This window comes from Cherax quadricarinatus, chromosome 40 (genome assembly GCF_038502225.1).
Source record: "Cherax quadricarinatus isolate ZL_2023a chromosome 40, ASM3850222v1, whole genome shotgun sequence".
Taxonomy (NCBI): domain Eukaryota; kingdom Metazoa; phylum Arthropoda; class Malacostraca; order Decapoda; family Parastacidae; genus Cherax; species Cherax quadricarinatus.
The window spans coordinates 10156400-10180121 of record NC_091331.1 but is presented as its reverse complement, the minus strand read 5'-3'; the positions used below and the strand labels follow the sequence as shown (position 1 = coordinate 10180121).

Here is a 23722-nt window from a genome sequence, read left to right as displayed (position 1 = left end):
AACCTCAGATTAGTTTGATATTTATTGTACAAGTTTGCTTGGGACATTTTTGGATACATTGTATTTAAAAGTGGGCATGTTATCCTGCCCAGTGTAAATTACATTGTGTGTTTCTCAGCCATTGTATTGTACATCTTTATTTGTATTTGTACATGGCTGTTACTCCTTGGTATTTAAATATACAAAAAAAAAAATAGCATTGTAAATCTTTTTATACCATCTAACATAAGCTTTGGTTTTAGTATGGCAGACAAGTCTTCTTTGAATGGCACTGTATTTGGTAGTATTTAAAACTTGAGAAAGAAAACACTTAAAAGAATAGAAATTATTATATTAAGAAAAACATATAGTGAAGTAGGTTTAATTAAAAAATATGTAGATGTTCTTTAAAGTATTTTTAAAATGGAACTTAGAAATTTGATAATGAAATTTCATCAAACAATTATAGTGTCCTGACTGGCAGAAAGTAACCTTTCGATGCCTCAAGCTTACATAACAGATACAGTATCATTCCAGCTCCCATACAGCACAGGGCAGAATGGAAGGCAATCAGATTCAAGCCAAGGAGAGGGAGGATAGGTTCAATTCCTTGGATCAGTGGCCCTTCACTGATATCAAGCCGCGTCCCTTGAGGGGGAAATGGCGTGGCTGAAGTACAGCATTTGCTATTAACAAGAAATACTACACAGCAATACAGTACGTACTGTACTATATATTTTGTATTAAATTTCTTGGTTTATTTTATAAATATGGTGTAAGTAACAATTTGAATTAAATCATGCCATGATTTTATAAGGTAGCTTAGCATGAGTGCATCTATTCACTCAAGATATGTGAAATTTCACAAACTTTTATTGGTGACATTAACCCTTTGACTGTTGCAAGCCCCTTTCTGAAACTGTCATTCTATGTCGAAAAATTTTTGGAAAAAAATAATTTTTTCTTATGAAATGATAGAGAATCTTTTCCCAATGGTAATGACACCAAAAGTGCAAAATTTGATCAAAAACTTACGGAATTACACTCCTGCGGAGTAAGCGATCTCGGCGACATATACGCATTGGCGATTTCGCCGACTTTGAACCCTATTTTCGGCCAATTCCATTGTTCCAGTCAACCAAACTCATAGCTATTTCTTTAGAACTCCATTTTTTCTATCAATTGAGTACAAGAAACCACCCATTTACCGATTTCAACTACCCAAGAAAGTGGTCAGAAATTGGCAATTTGGCCAATTTCACACAAATTAAAAAGAATGCCAATTACATAATAGGGTCCAGAATAAACAATGCAGACATTCTTGGCACTAAAATAACAAATCCTCTGTTCATTAGTCAGGTCTCTAGGCCCCTCTTATATTACTCTTGCTTTCTATTTTGATTTTTTTATTCACTGTTACGCAGACTACTGCATTATTGTAAAGATGGTATAAATAATATCAGTGCACTAGTGAAAGAATACTAGACTCCCCAGTTGACGTGTATTGAACGTGTGGTGTGATTTGCTTACTCTTGAACATTGGTAAAAATTGAACATTGCTTCTTTGAACTCAATTTCTAGGTTGTTTTCATCGTGAAACTAATCAAAATCATCTCTATTTCTGTAACATGTTTTCTGTTCTATCAAATGAGACCAAGAAAACGAGAATACAACCGTAAATACTATACAAAAATACACCTCAAAGTCAGCATTTTAATCCAAAAACACGGTCGGATTTTTTTTCTCATGCACTGCATGCTGCAGGATTTTTTTTATACAGTGCACTCTGACCACACAGACCCATTCTCTCACATGGCCTACCAGTTTTCTCCTGCTTGATTTGAAGCCGCTAGAATTGAGTATACGTATACGTATACGTCTGAAACACTGAATCGTAAGACGTATGTACATGGCCGAAACAGTCAAAGGGTTAAATACTTTTTGACTTCGGAACAACTGCTAGTGCAACTACCTCTTTAAATATTTGAATTAAAAAATCTGAATGTAAAACTACCTTTGGGTTCCTTGTGAAAGAGGCAATACTGTACAAGAATCCGTTATTGTAATACAGCATACATACTTGATGCAGCAGAGGTATTGCATTGGGATCAGTCTCCAAAATATCAAAAATCTTTTCATTCCTGCGAGAGGTTTCTTTATCCTTCACTAAACAGCAAAGTGTGGCTTTGCTGTTTAGTGAAGGATATTTGGGGCCACATTTGTTTTACACATCTTAATACAGTACAGGTCGGCCATCACTAATCCGGCAATCAGTAATTCGGCATTAATTTCGGCTAACATAACTGCAAATCTCATCATTATACTGGCTCAAATCATTATATAAAATTTCATGATTATGCTGACTCAGAAATTGTGCAGATGGTAGTATATCCACAGCAGCAAGCCAGTGGAGAAGAAAGCAGTGATGAAAATGAGGAAGATGCAACAGGTCCCAATGATGCCGAATTAGTGATGACCAACCTGCATTAGGCAGATAAATGGTAAACTGTGGACTCTTCTTCAAGGGGGATCTCCTTGGCGTGGTGAAGAGGTTCTTGGTCTGAGGAATTAGACCTTTTGGTTTCCTTCCTCAGACCAAACCTAATTACCCCCCAATCCCCCCTTTCCTATCCCATCCTCCCTTTTTCCTTTCCTCCTCCTGCCCCCCATCCCTCCCTTATTCCCTTCCTTTGTCTTGGCCTTTGGGATTCTTCCCACAGACCTACTGGTTCCTAGGTAGAGGGAAGGGTACCAGGGTCAATCCCATTCCTTTGAGGTTCTTGGCGGTGGTGTAGTTTGCCGTGGAATCTGGATTGCCCGGAGATATCCTGTTCCCTCTCCAGTCTTCCGGGGGTGGCTTTGGGTGTCTTTCGGGCGATGGGTGTATCTCTGGAGGCCGCCTTTCGGATTCCGGGGGTGGTAGCCAAAGGAGGTATGCTCTGTGGCGGATATCCGGCCGCCCTCTCTTTTGTTCACCGAAGTAGCTCATCAGATGTGAGGTTGCTATCCTAGATTGCTGGTTTACTGGCATGAAGGGTAGGGTATGGCACGGGTTCCATGCTGCATCTGCACTACTTGTGGTGTTGAGGTCCTCTTGGGCACGGAGGGTGATTTCCGGCCCTTTCATTCCTCCTAGGAACTATTCCTCCTTGTTCCCCCTTTTTCTTTTTTTTGTTTTTATTTTATTTTCTTTCTTTTTTTTTCTTAAAAACAAAAAGAAAGAAGTAACCTAACCATGGAAGCCCTAGTCCGTGAACCTGCTACCCCCGGGCCCCTTACTGATACCGCATCCCGTTCTGACCCTGCCTCGTTTTTTGACCACTCTTTGGACACTCCTGATGCCCCTGTACCTTTTGCTGGTGCTGTTTCATCACCAGCTTCAGGTACTGGGGTCTCGACTGACTCCTCCGATTTCTCTGACCTCCACCCTCCTTTGACTATGCTTCCGGTCTCCCCCTCTACGATGCAGCAATTTTCGAATCACCAGCCCATCCCACGTCGGAGCAACTCTGGCCCCACTTCTGAACGCCAACAACAATCTCCTGATGATGTTACTTCGTTACCTTCCCATTCTACTCGGAAAAGACCGACATGTCATGCACTCCCTCTCCATGCTCAGTTTCGGACCACACAATGGACTAAATTCTTTACTTAAAGACCAACTTCTTCTACTGCCTATCTTTCTGACCATAGTATTGGCAAAATGCTCCTACGCCATGTTGGTAGAGATATTTCATTTCATGCTCTCAAGAGCGGTATGCACATCGTCACTGTCCAGAATGCTACCCAAGCTCATGATCATTCTATCCTTTCACATATCGATACTATTCCTATCACTATTGAAAAAGATCATTCTCTCAATTCTTGTAGTGATACTGTCATTCTGCCCCATACCATAGTCCAACAGAATTTCCAGACATGTGTTAGTTTAATATGTTTATTATGCACCCCATACCCATCCTGTGGGCGGTAGTCAAAAGATTACAGAGGTACATAATTGGTCCAGGGACTGGACTCCAAAGTTTTGATAGCTGAGCAAGTTACAGAGGTAATGAACTCACAATTTACAAAGGTAATGAACTCACAATTTACAAAGGTAATGAACTCACAATTTACAAAGGTAATGAACTCCAGGTAAGTCTGGTCACAATCATGACAAGTTACAAAGGTATTTACAGATTACAGAGGTACGTAATGGGTCCAGGGACTGGGCCCCCAAAGTTTTGATAGCTGAACTGGGTACAAAGGTAATGAGCTCACAAGTTACAAAGGTAATGAATTCTGTAGAATGGTTACTTACGTTTATACTTTGGCTACAATCATGAACAAATTATAGAGTAATGAGCAATTCACACTTCCACACCCGGTCACAACTGTAATGAGTTATTGGTGCAAATATTGATTGTTGAGTCACACACACCCACATACACACACACACACACACACACACACACACACACACACACACACACACACACACACTATAGACCTGTGTCACGTGTATAGTATGCAAAATTATGGAGAAGATTATCAGGAGGAGAGTGGTGGAGCACCTGGAACGGAACAGGAGTATAAATGCCAACCAGCACGGATTCACGGAAGGCAAATCCTGTGTCACAAACCTTCTGGAGTTTTATGATAAAATAACAGAAGTAAGACAAGAGAGAGAGGGGTGGGTTGATTGCATCTTCTTGGACTGCAAGAAGGCCTTTGACACAGTTCCTCACAAGAGATTAGTGCAGAAGCTAGAGCATCAGGCGCATATAACAGGAAGGGCACTGCAATGGATCAGAGAATACCTGACAGGGAGGCAACAACGAGTCATGGTACGTAATGATGTATCACAGTGGGCACCTGTGACGAGCGGGGTCCCACAGGGGTCGGTCCTAGGACCAGTGCTATTTTTGGTATATGTGAACGACATGACGGAAGGGTTAGACTCAGAAGTGTCCCTGTTTGCAGATGATGTGAAGTTAATGAGGAGAATTAAATCTGATGAGGACCAGGCAGGACTTCAAAGAGACCTGGACAGACTGGACACCTGGTCCAGCAAATGGCTTCTCGAATTTAATCCTGCCAAATGCAAAGTCATGAAGATAGGGGAAGGGCACAGAAGACCACAGACAGAGTATAGGCTAGGTGGCCAAAGACTGCAAACCTCACTCAAGGAGAAAGATCTTGGGGTGAGTATAACACCGAGCATGTCTCCGGAAGCACACATCAATCAGATAACTGCTGCAGCATATGGGCGCCTGGCAAACCTGAGAACAGCATTCCGACACCTTAGTAAGGAATCATTCAAGACACTGTACACCGTGTATGTCAGGCCCATACTGGAGTATGCAGCACCTGTTTGGAACCCGCACTTGATAAAGCACGTCAAGAAACTAGAGAAAGTACAAAGGTTTGCAACAAGGTTAGTTCCAGAGCTAAGGGGAATGTCCTATGAAGAAAGATTAAGGGAAATCGGCCTGACGACACTGGAGGACAGGAGGGTCAGGGGAGACATGATAACGACATATAAAATACTGCGTGGAATAGACAAGGTGGACAAGGACAGGATGTTCCAGGGAGGGGACACAGAAACAAGAGGCCACAATTGGAAGTTGAAGACACAAATGAGTCAGAGAGATAGGAAGTATTTCTTCAGTCATAGAGTTGTAAGGCAGTGGAATAGCCTAGAAAATGACGTAGTGGAGGCAGGAACCATACACAGTTTTAAGAAGAGGTTTGATAAAGCTCATGGAGCGGGGAGAGAGAGGGTCTAGTAGCAACCGGTGAAGAGGCGGGGCCAGGAGCTAGGACTCGACCCCTGCAACCACAAATAGGTGAGTACAAATAGGTGAGTACACACACACACACACACACACACACACACACACATACACACACACACACACACACACACACACACACACACACACACACACACACACACACTTACTTTAGTTTAATATCTTTATGCACCCCATACCCATCCTGTGGGCGGTAGTCAAAAGATTACAAAGGTACATAATGGGTCCAGTGACTGGACCCCAAAGTTATGATAGCTGAACTAGTTACAAAGGTAATGAACTCCAGGTAGATCTGGTCACTAATCATGGCAAGTTACAGAGGTAATGAATCAGCTTCACTCCTATACATGGTTACAGTCATGAACAAATTACAAAGTAATGAACCACTGATACGTCCACACCTGGTCACAATTGTAATGAGTTATAAATACAAATATTAAGTGGATCATACACCCACACTAGTGCGCGCGTGCACATACACACACGAGGGCGCACGCACGGACATGTGCACACGAGCGTACAAATATATGCATACACACAAGGACACACACCCACACACACACACACATGTGGCAATGACATTCTTGAACAGCTGGAACTCCAGGATCTCCCAATCCTCAGACACTTATGTCCTTCCTGCCCGCTGGCGGAGACGATACCCTTGCAATGTGGCTCGATTAACTTTCGACAGCCGTGAACTCCCATCCTCTCTTTATGTTGCAGGACATCGGTTACAAGTTTGAAAGGTGATCCCTACACTGCAACAGTACAAGTTGCTGGCATTTTGGTCACCCAGCGAAATATTGCAGATCTATAGCTAAATGCCCAGTCTGTGGTCCCGACGACCATTCTAATACGTCTTGCAGTCGACCTCCCTCTTGCCTTAATTGTCATGAGGCTCGCCCTTCGTACTCTCGCCATTGCCAGGTCTACTTAAATGAGCGTGAAATCTGTTGCCTCAAAGAAGCAGAAGGTCTCCCTTATGCCATGGCAGTTTCTCATCTCCGCCTCCAAGGGAGACTACCCCGTGTTTCTTATTCTCGTGTTTCAAAACATCCCCCCACTTCTGGGGTCCCATCTTCTGCAGCCTCCTCTGTTGTTACCCCTCCCATACCCCTCAAGGAAGGCTCCTTGACGCTGGTGAGGGGCTCTTGATCTAGGGAATTGGATCTGTGCTCCAGTTCCCTGAATTAAGCCTGAATGCCTTCCATCCCCCCATAGGCACTGTATAATCCTATGGGTTTAGTGCTTCCCCCTTGATTATAATAATAATAATAATACCCCTCCCATAGTCACTCCTGTATCTAATTATTTTGCTGTCCTGGGCTCAGACATCCCTACTTCAACACCTCAGCCTGTTCTCACTCACAAACCCCAGTATCCACAAGATCTCGCACGACACCTTCTACCAATCGCCCCTCTACTTCTCAGAAGTCCAAAAAATCCCCTTTGCTCAAATCTTCCTTGCCCCCTCCTTCCCTTCTTCCACCCCCACATTTTACCTTTCCAGTCTCTGTACCTGGTTCTTCCCCTCTCACTGGCTCTATTACAAGTGTGGAGGTTCACCCCCCTCCTCGTTCTGTGCCTCCCATCCCTGCCACCTCCGGGGTTTCTGCCTCTTTTGTCCCCTCCCACACTACTTCTCCAGTTCCCAACACGCTTTCGTCCCCCCTCTACTTAAGTACAGTCCATTACTGTCCCAATCTTTACTCACCCTCCTCCTTCTATCTCCAATATTGTCTCCCATACAACGTCTTTGAATTCAGAAACACTTGACGCTATTTCAGAATATATTGCAGAGACTAAACCTTCAATGGACACTGATCCACCTCCTGTTCCTTCTCTTCCCTCTCCTCCATCTCCACAACTCCATTCTTCGCAACACTCCGTTCCTTCGCTGCTTGAACGTCTTCCGATGCCACCGCACGTAGACTTTTCTAACCCCTCTAGTCCGTAGGTGCCCTTCCTTACGGATTCCTGGTATTTTCCTTGTTGCAAATCATGACCTATTGATCGGGCAAATTGGGACCTTTACTCGCAACTCACTGCTTTTAGCGAAGTTCCTTCTTCATCCTCCATTGATGAGCTCCTACACCTCTTCTTGATGTCAGTTTTAACCGCAGCTTCTCATTCTGTACCACAAACCTCAGGCAGGCATTCTCAGAAATGCATGCCTTGGTGGTCTGCTTGTGCTCGTACAGTACGTTTGAGACGTGCTGCATGGGGCAGGTACCGGTACAATAGAACCAATGAGAGACTTCTTGATTTTAAGCAGAAGCGTGCGGTCGCTCGCCATGTCATCCATGACGCTAAATGCACTTGCTGGCGAGATTGTTTCCACCATCACCTCTGCTTCCTCTATGAGTGCAGTCTGGAAAAAAGTGAGGAAATTGAGTGGTAAATACTCTCCTGACCCGGCGCCGGTGTTGATATAGCAAACCCTCTTGATGTTGCCATTGAAATTGGCACTCATCTGGTCCGTATTTCCCAGGGGCTCCATCTATGTCCCTCGTTTCTTTCCTCAAAGTCTGCCAGAGAGTTAGTACCCTAGGACTTTTCTTCTCACAGAGGAGAACAATATAATGTGCCTTTTACACTTCGATAACTGGAGGCAACACACTCAGCTTGCCGATCATCGGCAGCTGGGCCTGACGACATTCATATTTGGATGTTATATTTACATCAGTTAGCCCTTACGGTCCTCTTACACCTCTTCAATCTTACTTGGTCACAAGTTCTTCCCCAGCTGTGGAAATCTGCCATTGTTCTCCCTTTCCGCAAGCCGGGTACTATGGGACATGATGCCTTCCACTATCGTCCCATTGCTCTTACCAGTGCAGTTTGCAAAGTGATGGAACGTCTGGTAAATCGACGTTTAATGTGGTATTTAGAGACACACAACAGTCTCTCCACCAGTCAATATGGCTTTCGTAAGGGCCAATCTACCACAGACCCCTTACTACGCTTGGATACATATGTTCGTAATGCCTTTGCGAATAACCACTCAGTTATTGCCATATTTTTTGACCTTGAGAAGGCATGTGACACAACTTGGAGGTACTACGTACTAGTTTATAAAAGTACAGTATTAGAATTTAGAATAAGTTAAAACAATTTACAATATGAAGTAGTATTACAAATTGGTACATTTTAAACAAAGACATTGAAACACTTATAAGTTTGAAGTAATGAGTAAATGGTAATCATCAGCAATATGCAATAATGAAATTGAAAAAAATTTAAGTTCGAAGTAGATTATCAAATAGTTGGGCAGAATTAAATTATTTAGAAACTTCAGTAACTGGTAGGTTTATTATAATCACAGTGAAACGCTAAACCCGTAGGATTGTACAGGACGTGGGGGGATGGAAGGTATTCAGGATCAATTCAAGGAACCGGAGCAGATCCAATTCCCTAGATCAAGAGCCCATCACCAGCATCAAGGAACCTCCCTTGACGGGGGTAATTGGTAGGTATTTAGTAGTTTGTCTGGTTAATTTTGGGTGATGAGGTGATTTCTAAGTAGGGTCTTAAATTGATTTGCAGGTAGCAGGGGTCCATTTGTGTGTTCTGGTAATGAATTCCAGATCTTCGGGCCCTTTAGGTGCATAGGGAGAGATGGACACGTAGGATATCGAAGAGTGATTTGTGTCTTGAATTATGGTAGTGTTCTGTTATAGTCATCCAGGAGTAGTCTGACAGGAGGGTTTACATTTGAGTATAGTGTTCTGTGTATGTAGTAGGCACAATAATGTGTGTGGATGTTTTGTATATTAAGCAAGTTAAGACTCTTGAAAAGCGGTGGAGTGATCTGTCTAGTGCAAGTTAGCAATCAATCGCACTGCAGCTTTTTGTTGGGTTATTAAAGGTTTAAGGTGATATGTTGTGATTGAGCTCCATGCACAAATACCATAGGGTATCCTGTAGCTTGATCACTAGCTCACACACTGAAGCCCGGGGTTCGAATCTCCTCCGGTACTGCTGGAAAATATTAGGGACATGTTTCCATAAGACACCTGCTGTCCCTGTCCCTGTTCACCAATCCATTTAAAATGGGTACCTGGGTGTTAGTCGACTGGTGTGGGTCGCATCCTGGGACAAAACTGACCTAATTTGCCCGAAATACTCAGCATAAAAGGAGGTATTCTATGTATGTAGTAGTATGTCATTGATGTTAGCTAGGCCTTGTACATATAGAAATATATTTATTTATTTATTTAATGTAATATTTAGTATCGGCATTGCCTCATTGAAAGATAGCGAACTTTTATTTCCATTATGTAACTATTATATAGAATTAGACTGCAGATATATCCAAATAAATAACAAAAAAAACTCATTACCGACCACCCTAAACCCTTACACTTCACAGATCTCTCAGACATTATATAATCTCATGTTTTTTCTTGTCTTTGTATTAATTGACAAAGTCCTGACTGACAAAACATCTTATAATTTGCACATTGTCATAATCATCTTAAAAATACTAGCCATATCTGGCATGGCGCTATTCTGAAAAACTGCTGCGTATCCTGCACCATCGCACCATCAGAAATGTAAAATTTTCTTCATATTTTCCCCAGAACGGACGTGGGCTGTATTCTGGGAAAGAAGGCCAAAAATTAATTTTTTTCTATGTTATTAACCCTCTGAGGTTATTATTAATCCTATGTTAATTTACTCAGGCCTGGTCTCAGACCGGGCCGCGGGGGCGTTGACCCCCGGAACTCTCTCCAGGTAAACTCCAGGTAAGAAAACTGTAAAAATGTAAACTTTGGTAAGGAACTTGAATAAAAAATGTAGTGGCAAGTAAAGCAAGTAGGTATAATTTCACAACTTTTGGAGGCTTACAATTGTCTTACGTAATAACATACCTAGGATAACATTAAAAAAAAGTGGCTAATTTTCACTGGGGTAGATGTAGATTATTCAAATAGCCTCAATGAGAAATCTCAGTATTTTCCCTGGAAGCCTTTTGTATGTTTTTGCTGTTGGGCACCACACCATGTACAACAAGTACTGACATCATTCAAGCCTCTCCATCTACATCTCCAGTACTTTGTACCACATGTTCCAAAGTGGTTGGGCCACTTGCCTTGTTTCCTCCTCTTCCCCTCCGTCCTATCCTTTTCCAGTATTTCCATCCTTCCTCATCCTTCTTCCCATCTCACGACAGCTCTGGTTGTCTTCCTCGCCTCGCCTACCTGACATCAACTATACAGAAAGCCGCTTGTTATGGTCTCAGAGCATTTCGGGTAAATTAGGTCAGTTTTGTCCCAGGATGTGACGCATACCAGTCAACTAACACCCAGGTACCCATTTTACTGATGGGTGAACATAGGCAACCGGTGTAAAGAAACGCCCAATGTTTCTACCCTCGCCGGAAATCGAACCCAGACCTCGCCGTGTGAAGCTATCTCTGGGATGGTGTAGTTCCTTGGTGTTTTGTCCGTCCATGTTGCTGTTAAGTAAGTTCATTAATATACAGGTACACATAAGTACAATTATCACTCATAGTGAATTCGAATTCAACTGCCTGTTGCTACCAGCAATATCTAAACCTACAAGAATCACCGAGACAAGCATCTTCTTAATAGACCACATCTAGACAAACACCATATCCCCTTTAAAATCAGGCATAATCACAGACAACACTACAGACCACTACCCAACCTTTCTCATAACTAATCTGGGCAAACTGCCACAAGACATTACTCAAGTAACCTTCAGACTAAATAACGAGACAGCAGTTAACAACTTTATGGCAGCTATGAATAACATCGATTGGCAAAATGAGCTCGAAACATATACAGATATGAATGAATGTATAAATAATTTTCTAAAAAAAAAAAAGCCCAAAGCCTCTATAACAAACATTGCCCCCCAAAAACTCAACAGATCACAGCAAAGAGACTGAATAATCCCTGGCTAACACCAAGCATCCTCAAATCCTTTAACACAAAGCACATATATGAAAAAAGTATAAAATGGGTCAAATAACTAGAGAACAGTCTAAACGTTACTCGTCAGCACTTACCAGCCTGATAAGATCTAAAAAATTGTATTATGAAAATAGATTACATAACATCAAAAGTGATATGAAAAAAACCTGGAAAACTCTATTTATTTATTTATTAATTTGAACATGATACAGAGAAGTACAAGGAACACAATTTTTAAAGTGCAGCATGCCAAAGCCACTTGTATGCAGAGCATTATGCGCAGGCTTAAAATTAACTTAAGATTAACTAAGCAATGATATATTCAGTGGTACAAAAATTATTGTAAAACAGATAACAATTTAGTACAAATGAATATTACAAAGACAGGTCATATCTGAAATTCTTGGAACTAAAAAGTTATCCAAAAAGAAAATCAGATGAACCCCTACTCACACCCACTGAAACGGCAGACTCAATGTTTTCTGCTCCACCAAAGGAAAACAATCTAGCGAACAAAATACCAAGCGCAAACACCCGTCCATCAGACTACCTCATAGGTACCTACCCAAATACGCTATTCCTAGCTCCAACCAACCCCATAGAAGTTATGCTCATTATAAACACCCTTAAAAACAAGGCAGGAGATATAAACAACTTGCCTGCTTTTATGTACAAAAAAGCTTCTCAAGTATTGTCACCAATTATTGCAACACTAACAAATCCATTGAATCATCTACCTTCCCAACAATCCTCAAAATAGTGAGGGTCACTCCGATTCACAAAGGTGACCAAGCTAACTTGAATGACTATAGACCAATATCTAACTTACCACTGCTCTCTAAAATCTTTGAAAAATTAATTCATAGACGGATCTATTCCTACCTCATCTTACACAACATTTTAAACCTTTGTCAGTTTGGATTCAGGAATGTGGAAAATACTGTATATATTTTCAAGAAATACAGTAGTTATATGTAAATAGATGGCCATACTGTATTTAATAAAAATTGTTATAAAAAATGGGAAACTGCGCCTGCGCAGAAGACTCGCCATTGTTGCTTGAATTGAGTAACAACGTTAGTGAATAATGGGAAGAATTTTTCGTGCTCTAGAGGTTAAAATTGGGCTGACACCTCTCAAATAGGAGCCGAAATTGTTGGATGTGCATTCCTGCATAAGTTGAGATATCAGACGACTGGACAAGACAGCTCCAGGAACCTCAGATAAGCTATGTAGATTTGTGTTATAATTCTGGCCAGTATTTTCATAAATTTAGACAGTGAGGTTTTCTGAGTATGATACACCTTAATCTCCAGTCAAATTGGTGAGTGATTTTAAGATATTCTCCTTCTGTTATGTAAATGTGTATATATATAATCCTTTATTAATTTAATATACAGTCCACAAATTTATATATTTACCAGAATTCTTGGTGATACATATTTCATTTGTAATTAATAGGTCTAGAGCAACTTGTGGATAAGACAGTTGTAGGTATCGAAGGGGGACATTTTTGCGACCTAGGTGTCCCAAATTCCTACTTGTCTATGTAACTGATAAATAATAATTATCTTTGTTATCATTTACTGTTATGTACATAATGAGTTTCATTCAGATAAATGTAATTTTCCACAAGGAATAATAAAAGCACAAATGATGCTATCATACACATGCTAGAACTAATATACACCGCACTCGAAAAGAAAGAAGTCCCGCTGGGCATTTTCATTGATTTACGTAAAGCTTTCGATACAGTCGACCATGAACTGCTGTACTCCAAATTGCTGTATAGCCCTTGTGGCTTAGCACTTGTTTTTGATTATAATAATAATGTACTCCAAATTAACGCACTATGGTATCAGAGGCCACTCCCTCAACTACCTAAAATCATACCTTAGTAACAAAACTCAATATGTGTATGCAAATGATGCAAACTCTTCCATCCAACCAATCACAGTAGGAGTCCCACAAGGAAGTGTCCTTGGACCACTCCTCTTTCTCATCTACATCAATGATCTACCGAATGCATCACAGCTGCTCAAACCCATATTATTTGCAGATGACACTACACATGTCTTTTCCCACCCAAACACAGTCATACTAGCAAACACAGTTAATGCCGAATTGCAGAAAGTATCTGCCTGGATGATGACTAATAAACTTACCCTGAATACCGATGAAACCTATTTCATTCAGTTTGGAAACAAAGCTGCAAATGGTCCAGTTAACATAACGCTAAATGGATCATCAGTCACAAGACTTAGAGGGAAAATTCCTAGGTATCCACCTTGACAGTAGCCTTAAGTTCCAGACACACATACAACAAATCACCAAGAAAATCTCCAAGACTGTAGGCATACTATCAAAGATACGGTACTACGTTCCACAATCAGCTCTCCTGGCACTGTACGGGTCTGTACCATTCACTTATATACCCTTATCTTACATATGGAATTTGTGCATGGGGATCAACAACATCCAATCACCTAAAACCTCTAATAACCCAGCAAAAGGCAGCAGTAAGAATGATAACAAATTCCCACTCCCGCCAGCATACTCCACCAATTTTCAAGTCTGAATCTGTTCACCATTAAGAACATCCATACTTATTCATGTGCCTACTACATACACAGAACAATACACGCAAATATAAACCCTCCACTCAAAGTTCTCACCAACCTTAACAGGACACATGACCATAACACAAGACACAGATCTCTTTTTGATATACCTCGTGTCCATATCACACTGTGTAAAAACTCTATGCACATAAAGGGCCCCAAAATATGGAATTCATTACCAGAAGATATTAAAGTAACCCAGTCTGAAAATCAATTTGACTCTTCTCAAAAGCCACTTAATTACCCTAGACTAAATGCTAAATACTCAGTACACACATACTTATGTATTCCCACATCATAACCTCAACAATCACTTTGAACCTTTTATCCATTGTTGACAGGAATATAATTGAATCATTGTTTTCACAAAAAAGCATTTTTGAATATATGAATACATATTTTGTCTTATACAAATTAGACTCACTTATAATTAATAATCTACTGTACAACTATGAAATAATTACTATCCTACTGTACAACTATGATATAATCACTTGCAAATTAAATGTGGTCCCAAAACTCAGTTTTTAGCAAGCCGCTAACCAGACTGAGAGTCGAAGATCAAAATGAATTTTTTATGAGAGAGCCACAAAATTTGATTAACACAAGCCTATCCGATGTTATCCTGACGCCAAATGACTTCGAACAGGCGATAAATGACATGCCCATGCACTCTGCCCCAGGGCCAGACTCATGGAACTCTGTGTTCATCAAGAACTGCAAGAAGCCCCTATCACGAGCCTTTTCCATCCTATGGAGAGGGAGCATGGACACGGGGGTCGTCCCACAGTTACTAAAAACAACAGACATAGCCCCACTCCACAAAGGGGGCAGTAAAGCAACAGCAAAGAACTACAGACCAATAGCACTAACATCCCATATCATAAAAATCTTTGAAAGGGTCCTAAGAAGCAAGATCACCACGCATCTAGAAACCCATCAGTTACACAACCCAGGGCAACATGGGTTTAGAACAGGTCGCTCCTGTCTGTCTCAACTATTGGACCACTACGACAAGGTCCTAAATGCACTAGAAGACAAAAAGAATGCAGATGTAATATATACAGACTTTGCAAAAGCCTTCGACAAGTGTGACCATGGCGTAATAGCGCACAAAATGCGTGCTAAAGGAATAACAGGAAAAGTCGGTCGATGGATCTATAATTTCCTCACTAACAGAACACAGAGAGTAGTCGTCAACAGAGTAAAGTCCGAGGCAGCTACGGTGAAAAGCTCTGTTCCACAAGGCACAGTACTCGCTCCCATCTTGTTCCTCATCCTTATATCCGACATAGACAAGGATGTCAGCCACAGCACCGTGTCTTCCTTTGCAGATGACACCCGAATCTGCATGACAGTGTCTTCCATTGCAGACACTGCAAAGCTCCAGGCAGACATCAACCAAATCTTTCAGTGGGCTGCAGAAAACAATATGAAGTTCAACGATGAGAAATTTCAATTACTCAGATATGGTAAACATGAGGAAATTAAATCGTCATCAGAGTACAAAACAAATTCTGGCCACAAAATAGAGCGAAACACCAACGTCAAAGACCTGGGAGTGATCATGTCGGAGGATCTCACCTTCAAGGACCATAACATTGTATCAATCGCATCTGCTAGAAAAATGACAGGATGGATAATGAGAACCTTCAAAACTAGGGAGGCCAAGCCCATGATGACACTCTTCAGGTCACTTGTTCTATCTAGGCTGGAATATTGCTGCACACTAACAGCACCTTTCAAGGCAGGTGAAATTGCCGACCTAGAAAATGTACAGAGAACTTTCACGGCACGCATAACGGAGATAAAACACCTCAATTATTGGGAGCGCTTGAGGTTCCTAAACCTGTATTCCCTGGAACGCAGGAGGGAGAGATACATGATTATATACACCTGGAAAATCCTAGAGGGACTAGTACCGAACTTGCACACGAAAATCACTCATTACGAAAGCAAAAGACTTGGCAGACGATGCACCATCCCCCCAATGAAAAGCAGGGGTGTCACTAGCACGTTAAGAGACCATACAATAAGTGTCAGGGGCCCGAGACTGTTCAACTGCCTCCCAGCACACATAAGGGGGATTACCAACAGACCCCTGGCAGTCTTCAAGCTGGCACTGGACAAGCACCTAAAGTCAGTTCCGGATCAGCCGGGCTGTAGCTCGTATGTTGGTTTGCGTGCAGCCAGCAGCAACAGCCTGGTTGATCAGGCTGTGATCCACCAGGAGGCCTGGTCTCAGACCGGGCCGCGGGGGCGTTGACCCCCGGAACTCTCTCCAGGTAAACTCCAGGTAATATACATAACAGTAAATGAACAAAGATAATTATTATTTATCAGTTAGACAAGTAGGAATTTGGGACACCTAGGTCGCAAAAAATGTCCCCCTTCGATACCTACCACTGTCATATCCACAAGTTGCTCTGGACCTATTAATCATAAATGAAATATACATCACAAGGAATGCTGGTAAATATATAAATTTGTGGACTGTATATTAAATTAAAAAATGATTATATATAAATACACATTTATATAACAGAAAGAGAATATCTTAATCATAACACTCATCAATTTGACTGGAGATTAATGTGTCATGTACAGGATTCCCCCTTTTGCCTACATTTATGAACATTTTACTGGCCAGAAATTAAACATAAATTAGACAGCTTATCTGAGGTTCCTGGAGTTGTCCTGTCTTGTCGCCTGATATCTCAAGTTATGCAGGAATGTACATCCAACAATTTCGCCTCCTATTTGAGAGGTGTCAGCCCCATTTTAACCTCGAGAGCACGAAAATTCCTTCCCATTACACTAACGCTGTATCCAATTCAAAAACCAAAATGGCGACCCTCCTTCTGCGCAGGCGCAGGCTCAGTTTCCCATTTTCCATCACATAAATTTTATTAAATACAATGTAGGCTATCTATTTATCTATAAATTACAGTATTTCCGGAAAATATATACAGTATTTTCCACATAATCAATAAAAAAAAAAAAAAAAAAAAAAAAAAAGGCACAATACCGTGACTGGAACGATATACAAATAACCCGCACATAGATCACTTACTCACCCATAACCAAATAAATACTGAATAACTGAACCTGATAAATTGTATATCTTAAATGTTTCTCACAATTATATCACATAAATGTTAAACCTAAAACCCAATCTAACTTTATTATTTTTTAAATACACTACCTAACAGAATACTCCATACGACTGACCCCTCAGGGAAGGTTCCTTGATGCTGGTGAGGGGCTCTTGATTTAGGGAATTGTATCTGTGCTCCAGTTCCCCGAATTAAGCCTGAATGCCTTCCACATATCCCCCCCAGGCGCTGTATAATCCTCCGGGTTTAGCGCTTCCCCCTTGATTATAATAATAATAATCCATACGACTGAATGTACAACAATGCATGCAACCATATGACCTGTCTTTGTAATACTCACTTGTGCTTTATAGTAATCTGTTTACATTAATGTTTTATCACTGATTTCATCATTGCTTAGTTAATCTTAAGTTAATTTTAAGCCAGCCCGTAATGCTATGCATAGTATAAGTGGCTTTGGCATGCTGCTCTTATCTGTATTTTTTCTACCTCTGTATGTGTGCTCAAATTGTTAATAAATAAATAAATAAATAAATAAATAAATAAAAGAGAGAAGCTTACGACGACGTTACGGTCCGACTTGGACCGATATAATCCTTAGTGTTAAGTAGACGGTTAGCCAATAACGTTAAGTCGGCCCATAATGCTTAGGCATAATACAGGCTCTCTTTGTATTGCAGCCCACTATTGTAAATACAAAATCTCAATGTACTATTTGCAAAGACATAAAATAAATAAATAAATAGTAACATGTTTAAATTACCTAGGATACCCCCCCCACCCCAAAAAAAAAGAAAAAAGTCAAAGTGACTTACTTCCACTGGGATCCTGTTGCTATAATATTCGCTAGGGCAGAGTCCTGACACGGGTCTTAGCCTTTCTACAATAGAGGTTATTGTTAGGTGTATCCATATGGTAGTGACCCCATCTATGTAACTGTATTTGTGTATACCTGAATAAACTTACTTACTCACTTATATACATTTGAAAATCACAGTTAGTGGTGTTGCGTGTCATACATGAGTGTGCTGCTGCTGCTGCTGCTGCTGCAGCGCCTCTCATAACCTCTCTCAGCGTGTTGTTAACCAGGTGAGCAGCTGTGATATACGCTCCCTATATTTTTTACCTAATATTGTATCTTTCAGACTCTTTCTATATTTGTTATAACGAGTAACACTACACAAGGAATCAAGGGATATTGTGGACTTGTTTTAATGTTTGTATTAGGCATATTTGTACGGGAAGAAGTCTTTGAACCATGTGAGGCAATAGGGTGTGTATAGCGTTCACGTTTTAATGCAGCTTTGACACTCGTTTTATAATTAAATTCATTGTGAGCCCTTGGTTGATGGAGGTCCTTAATTAGCGAAAGGTTAGTCATGCACAGGGAAGCTAGGCTGCAAAGGATGAAAAACCCTCGAAACCGGTTAAAGGTATAACGAAGATTTTTGTTATTCGTATTAATCCTGATCCAGGAGAACATAGTCTCTCTCCTATTTCCATTTGGGTCCTTTTGATTCTCTTCCTCATTATGTGACCCCCACCAGTCTGTTAACACCCGGGTATTGAAACAATGCTACCCGGGAGGTTCCTTGATGCTAGTGAGGGTTTTGATCCAAGAAGTTCGATCTGAACTCTGGATTGAACCTCATTGCTGAAAATTCCCCCATAATTTGATTCTCTTGAATATATATTACTTGATGCTAGGTGAACATGGGTAACAGGTTTTGAGTAAAATGGTTTAGAAAACCGACAAGCTGATAAATGAGACATGTGCCTCATTTGGGTATCTTTATTTTGGATACTTTGCCAGCCATTCGCTTCTTCAGTCCAATACAAAGAATGGTGGAAGATGAGGAGTTGAGGTAACCAGTCCCTCAGCCTGAAGTTGATGTGGGTAGGTCATCAATCTTCATAAAGTACTGCATAAGTTTGATAGAGCTTATATACTGCAAACAGATGAGATGAAGCAGTGGTACGTGGAGTCTCCAGTGGAGAAATCCACTTGTAGAGGTAGGTCGTGCCTATAGGTTAGGCAAGATTTTGAAGAATTCCCCAGATGTTGCACCGGTGTCTCATTTATCAGGGGAAAGAAAACATTGCTACACGGAAGTAACACTTTAAGTATGCTATATTAAGATAATTCCATTAATTCAAAATAAAACTAATAAAAGTTATAATAAGAGTGAAACTAATTACCTGGATTGTTACAAAATGTCATGAGATAGTATTATACATGTGTGTGTATAAGACGTTAATGATATTCTCAGAATTGATTCAGTGAGTGACAGATACAGTCCTAGCAAGGTATATGAGAATAAGATTGCTTAGATTATAGAATATTAAAAATTTTCAAAATTGTAGGCATGCTATCAAAAAATACAGTATGTTCTGCAAATACTACTTGCCCTGTACTACTCTCAGATCTATCCCTTGCTCACTTATGATATCTGTACTTTAATTTTAGATGATTTTCTGTGAACAGAGATGGGTCGCATTTTCAGGTTATTTTTTTTTTTTTTTTTTTTTTATTATCACACCGGCCGATTCCCACCAAGGCAGGGTGGCCCGAAAAAGAAAAACTTTCACCATCATTCACTCCATCACTGTCTTGCCAGAAGGGTGCTTTACACTACAGTTTTTAAACTGCAACATTAACACCCCTCCTTCAGAGTGCAGGCACTGTACTTCCCATCTCCAGGACTCAAGTCCGGCCTGCCGGTTTCCCTGAATCCCTTCATAAATGTTACTTTGCTCACACTCCAACAGCACGTCAAGTATTAAAAACCATTTGTCTCCATTCACTCCTATCAAACACGCTCACGCATGCCTGCTGGAAGTCCAAGCCCCTCGCACACAAAACCTCCTTTACCCCCTCCCTCCAACCCTTCCTAGGCCGACCCCTACCCCGCCTTCCTTCCACTACAGACTGATACACTCTTGAAGTCATTCTGTTTCGCTCCATTCTCTCTACATGTCCGAACCACCTCAACAACCCTTCCTCAGCCCTCTGGACAACAGTTTTGGTAATCCCGCACCTCCTCCTAACTTCCAAACTACGAATTCTCTGCATTATATTCACACCACACATTGCCCTCAGACATGACATCTCCACTGCCTCCAGCCTTCTCCTCGCTGCAACATTCATCACCCACGCTTCACACCCATATAAGAGCGTTGGTAAAACTATACTCTCATACATTCCCCTCTTTGCCTCCAAGGACAAGGTTCTTTGTCTCCACAGACTCCTAAGTGCACCACTCACTCTTTTTCCCTCATCAATTCTATGATTCACCTCATCTTTCATAGACCCATCCGCTGACACGTCCACTCCCAAATATCTGAATACGTTCACCTCCTCCATACTCTCTCCCTCCAATCTGATATTCAATCTTTCATCACCTAATCTTTTTGTTATCCTCATAACCTTACTCTTTCCTGTATTCACCTTTAATTTTCTTCTTTTGCACACCCTACCAAATTCATCCACCAATCTCTGCAACTTCTCTTCAGAATCTCCCAAGAGCACAGTGTCATCAGCAAAGAGCAGCTGTGACAACTCCCACTTTGTGTGTGATTCTTTATCTTTTAACTCCACGCCTCTTGCCAAGACCCTCGCATTTACTTCTCTTACAACCCCATCTATAAATATATTAAACAACCACGGTGACATCACACATCCTTGTCTAAGGCCTACTTTTACTGGGAAAAAATTTCCCTCTTTCCTACATACTCTAACTTGAGCCTCACTATCCTCGTAAAAACTCTTCACTGCTTTCAGTAACCTACCTCCTACACCATACACTTGCAACATCTGCCACATTGCCCCCCTATCCACCCTGTCATACGCCTTTTCCAAATCCATAAATGCCACAAAGACCTCTTTAGCCTTATCTAAATACTGTTCACTTATATGTTTCACTGTAAACACCTGGTCCACACACCCCCTACCTTTCCTAAAGCCTCCTTGTTCATCTGCTATCCTATTCTCCGTCTTACTCTTAATTCTTTCAATTATAACTCTACCATACACTTTACCAGGTACACTCAACAGACTTATCCCCCTATAATTTTTGCACTCTCTTTTATCCCCTTTGCCTTTATACAAAGGAACTATGCATGCTCTCTGCCAATCCCTAGGTACCTTACCCTCTTCCATACATTTATTAAATAATTGCACCAACCACTCCAAAACTATATCCCCACCTGCTTTTAACATTTCTATCTTTATCCCATCAATCCCGGCTGCCTTACCCCCTTTCATTTTACCTACTGCCTCACGAACTTCCCCCACACTCACAACTGGCTCTTCCTCACTCCTACAAGATGTTATTCCTCCTTGCCCTATACACGAAATCACAGCTTCCCTATCTTCATCAACATTTAACAATTCCTCAAAATATTCCTTCCATCTTCCCAATACCTCTAACTCTCCATTTAATAACTCTCCTCTCCTATTTTTAACTGACAAATCAATTTGTTCTCTAGGCTTTCTTAACTTGTTAATCTCACTCCAAAACTTTTTCTTATTTTCAACAAAATTTGTTGATAACATCTCACCCACTCTCTCATTTGCTCTCTTTTTACATTGCTTCACCACTCTCTTAACCTCTCTCTTTTTCTCCATATACTCTTCCCTCCTTGCATCACTTCTACTTTGTAAAAACTTCTCATATGCTAACTTTTTCTCCCTTACTACTCTCTTTACATCATCATTCCACCAATCGCTCCTCTTCCCTCCTGCACCCACTTTCCTGTAACCACAAACTTCTGCTGAACACTCTAACACTACATTTTTAAACCTACCCCATACCTCTTCGACCCCATTGCCTATGCTCTCATTAGCCCATCTATCCTCCAATAGCTGTTTATATCTTACCCTAACTGCCTCCTCTTTTAGTTTATAAACCTTCACCTCTCTCTTCCCTGATGCTTCTATTCTCCTTGTATCCCATCTACCTTTTACTCTGTGTAGCTACAACTAGAAAGTGATCTGATATATCTGTGGCCCCTCTATAAACATGTACATCCTGACGTCTACTCAACAGTCTTTTATCTACCAATACATAATCCAACAAACTACTGTCATTTCGCCCTACATCATATCGTGTATACTTATTTATCCTCTTTTTCTTAAAATATGTATTGCCTATAACTAAACCCCTTTCTATACAAAGTTCAATCAAAGGGCTCCCATTATCATTTACACCTGGCACCCCAAACTTACCTACCACACCCTCTCTAAAAGTTTCTCCTACTTTAGCATTCAAGTCCCCTACCACAATTACTCTCTCACTTGGTTCAAAGGCTCCTATACATTCACTTAACATCTCCCAAAATCTCTCTCTCTCCTCTGCATTCCTCTCTTCTCCAGGTGCATACACGCTTATTATGACCCACTTCTCGCATCCAACCTTTACTTTAATCCACATAATTCTTGAATTTACACATTCATATTCTCTTTTCTCCTTCCATAACTGATCATTTAACATTACTGCTACCCCTTCCTTTGCTCTAACTCTCTCAGATACTCCAGATTTAATCCCATTTATTTCCCCCCACTGAAACTCTCCTACCCCTTTCAGCTTTGTTTCGCTTAGGGCCAGGACATCCAACTTCTTTTCATTCATAACATCAGCAATCATCTGTTTCTTGTCATCCGCACTACATCCATATGTTGTTATATAACATAAAAAAAATTGCAAAAGAAATACTTAATCTATGATGTATACACAAGTTGCATGTATTGAAAAGGTAAAATAATGTCAAGAGTTCTACCCAATAATTGTTGGTAATTATCTGGACTTGGTTGTCAGTAATCCAAAGCCAGGACAACAGCATGTAAATGTCTACGCTAATGCTAATAGAATTTATACTGTACTTCAGCTTTATATATCCTTGGTAAGTCCTTGTTTAAATTTTGCGGCGCAGCTCTGGTCTCCATATTACATAGTGGACATAAATGTGCTGGGAAAACATAGTGTAGGATAATGAAGTCGATCCCTTGTATCAGAAATTTTTCCAAGGAGATGAAGCATAGAATTCTCTCTGGGGCATAGAATTAGGGATGGATGTGAATGACTTGTACAAATGAAATGCCGAAGTAAATAAAAGGGATATGGGTTGTGTACTGAAAATGAGTAATGAGGGTAGGATTTAGCAAGAAATTCTAGTTGGTCAAATTTAGACATAGAAAGGATTTAGGAAAGTACTGGTTTGGCAATAGTTACCATTCATGCTTAAGGGAATATTATTAAACTAATATTTGC

General features: G+C 40.8%; 1 protein-coding gene across 1 annotated transcript in view; it reads left to right on the top strand.

Moving 5' to 3' along the window:
• Positions 1-18414: 18414 nt before the first annotated feature.
• The window catches only part of RpLP0 (ribosomal protein LP0), a 29474-nt gene continuing 24166 nt past the window's right edge, over positions 18415-23722 (top strand). The window contains exon 1 of the mRNA XM_053774866.2: positions 18415-18542. The gene's annotated coding sequence lies outside the window, so the exon portion shown is untranslated. The remainder of the gene's footprint in view (positions 18543-23722) is intronic.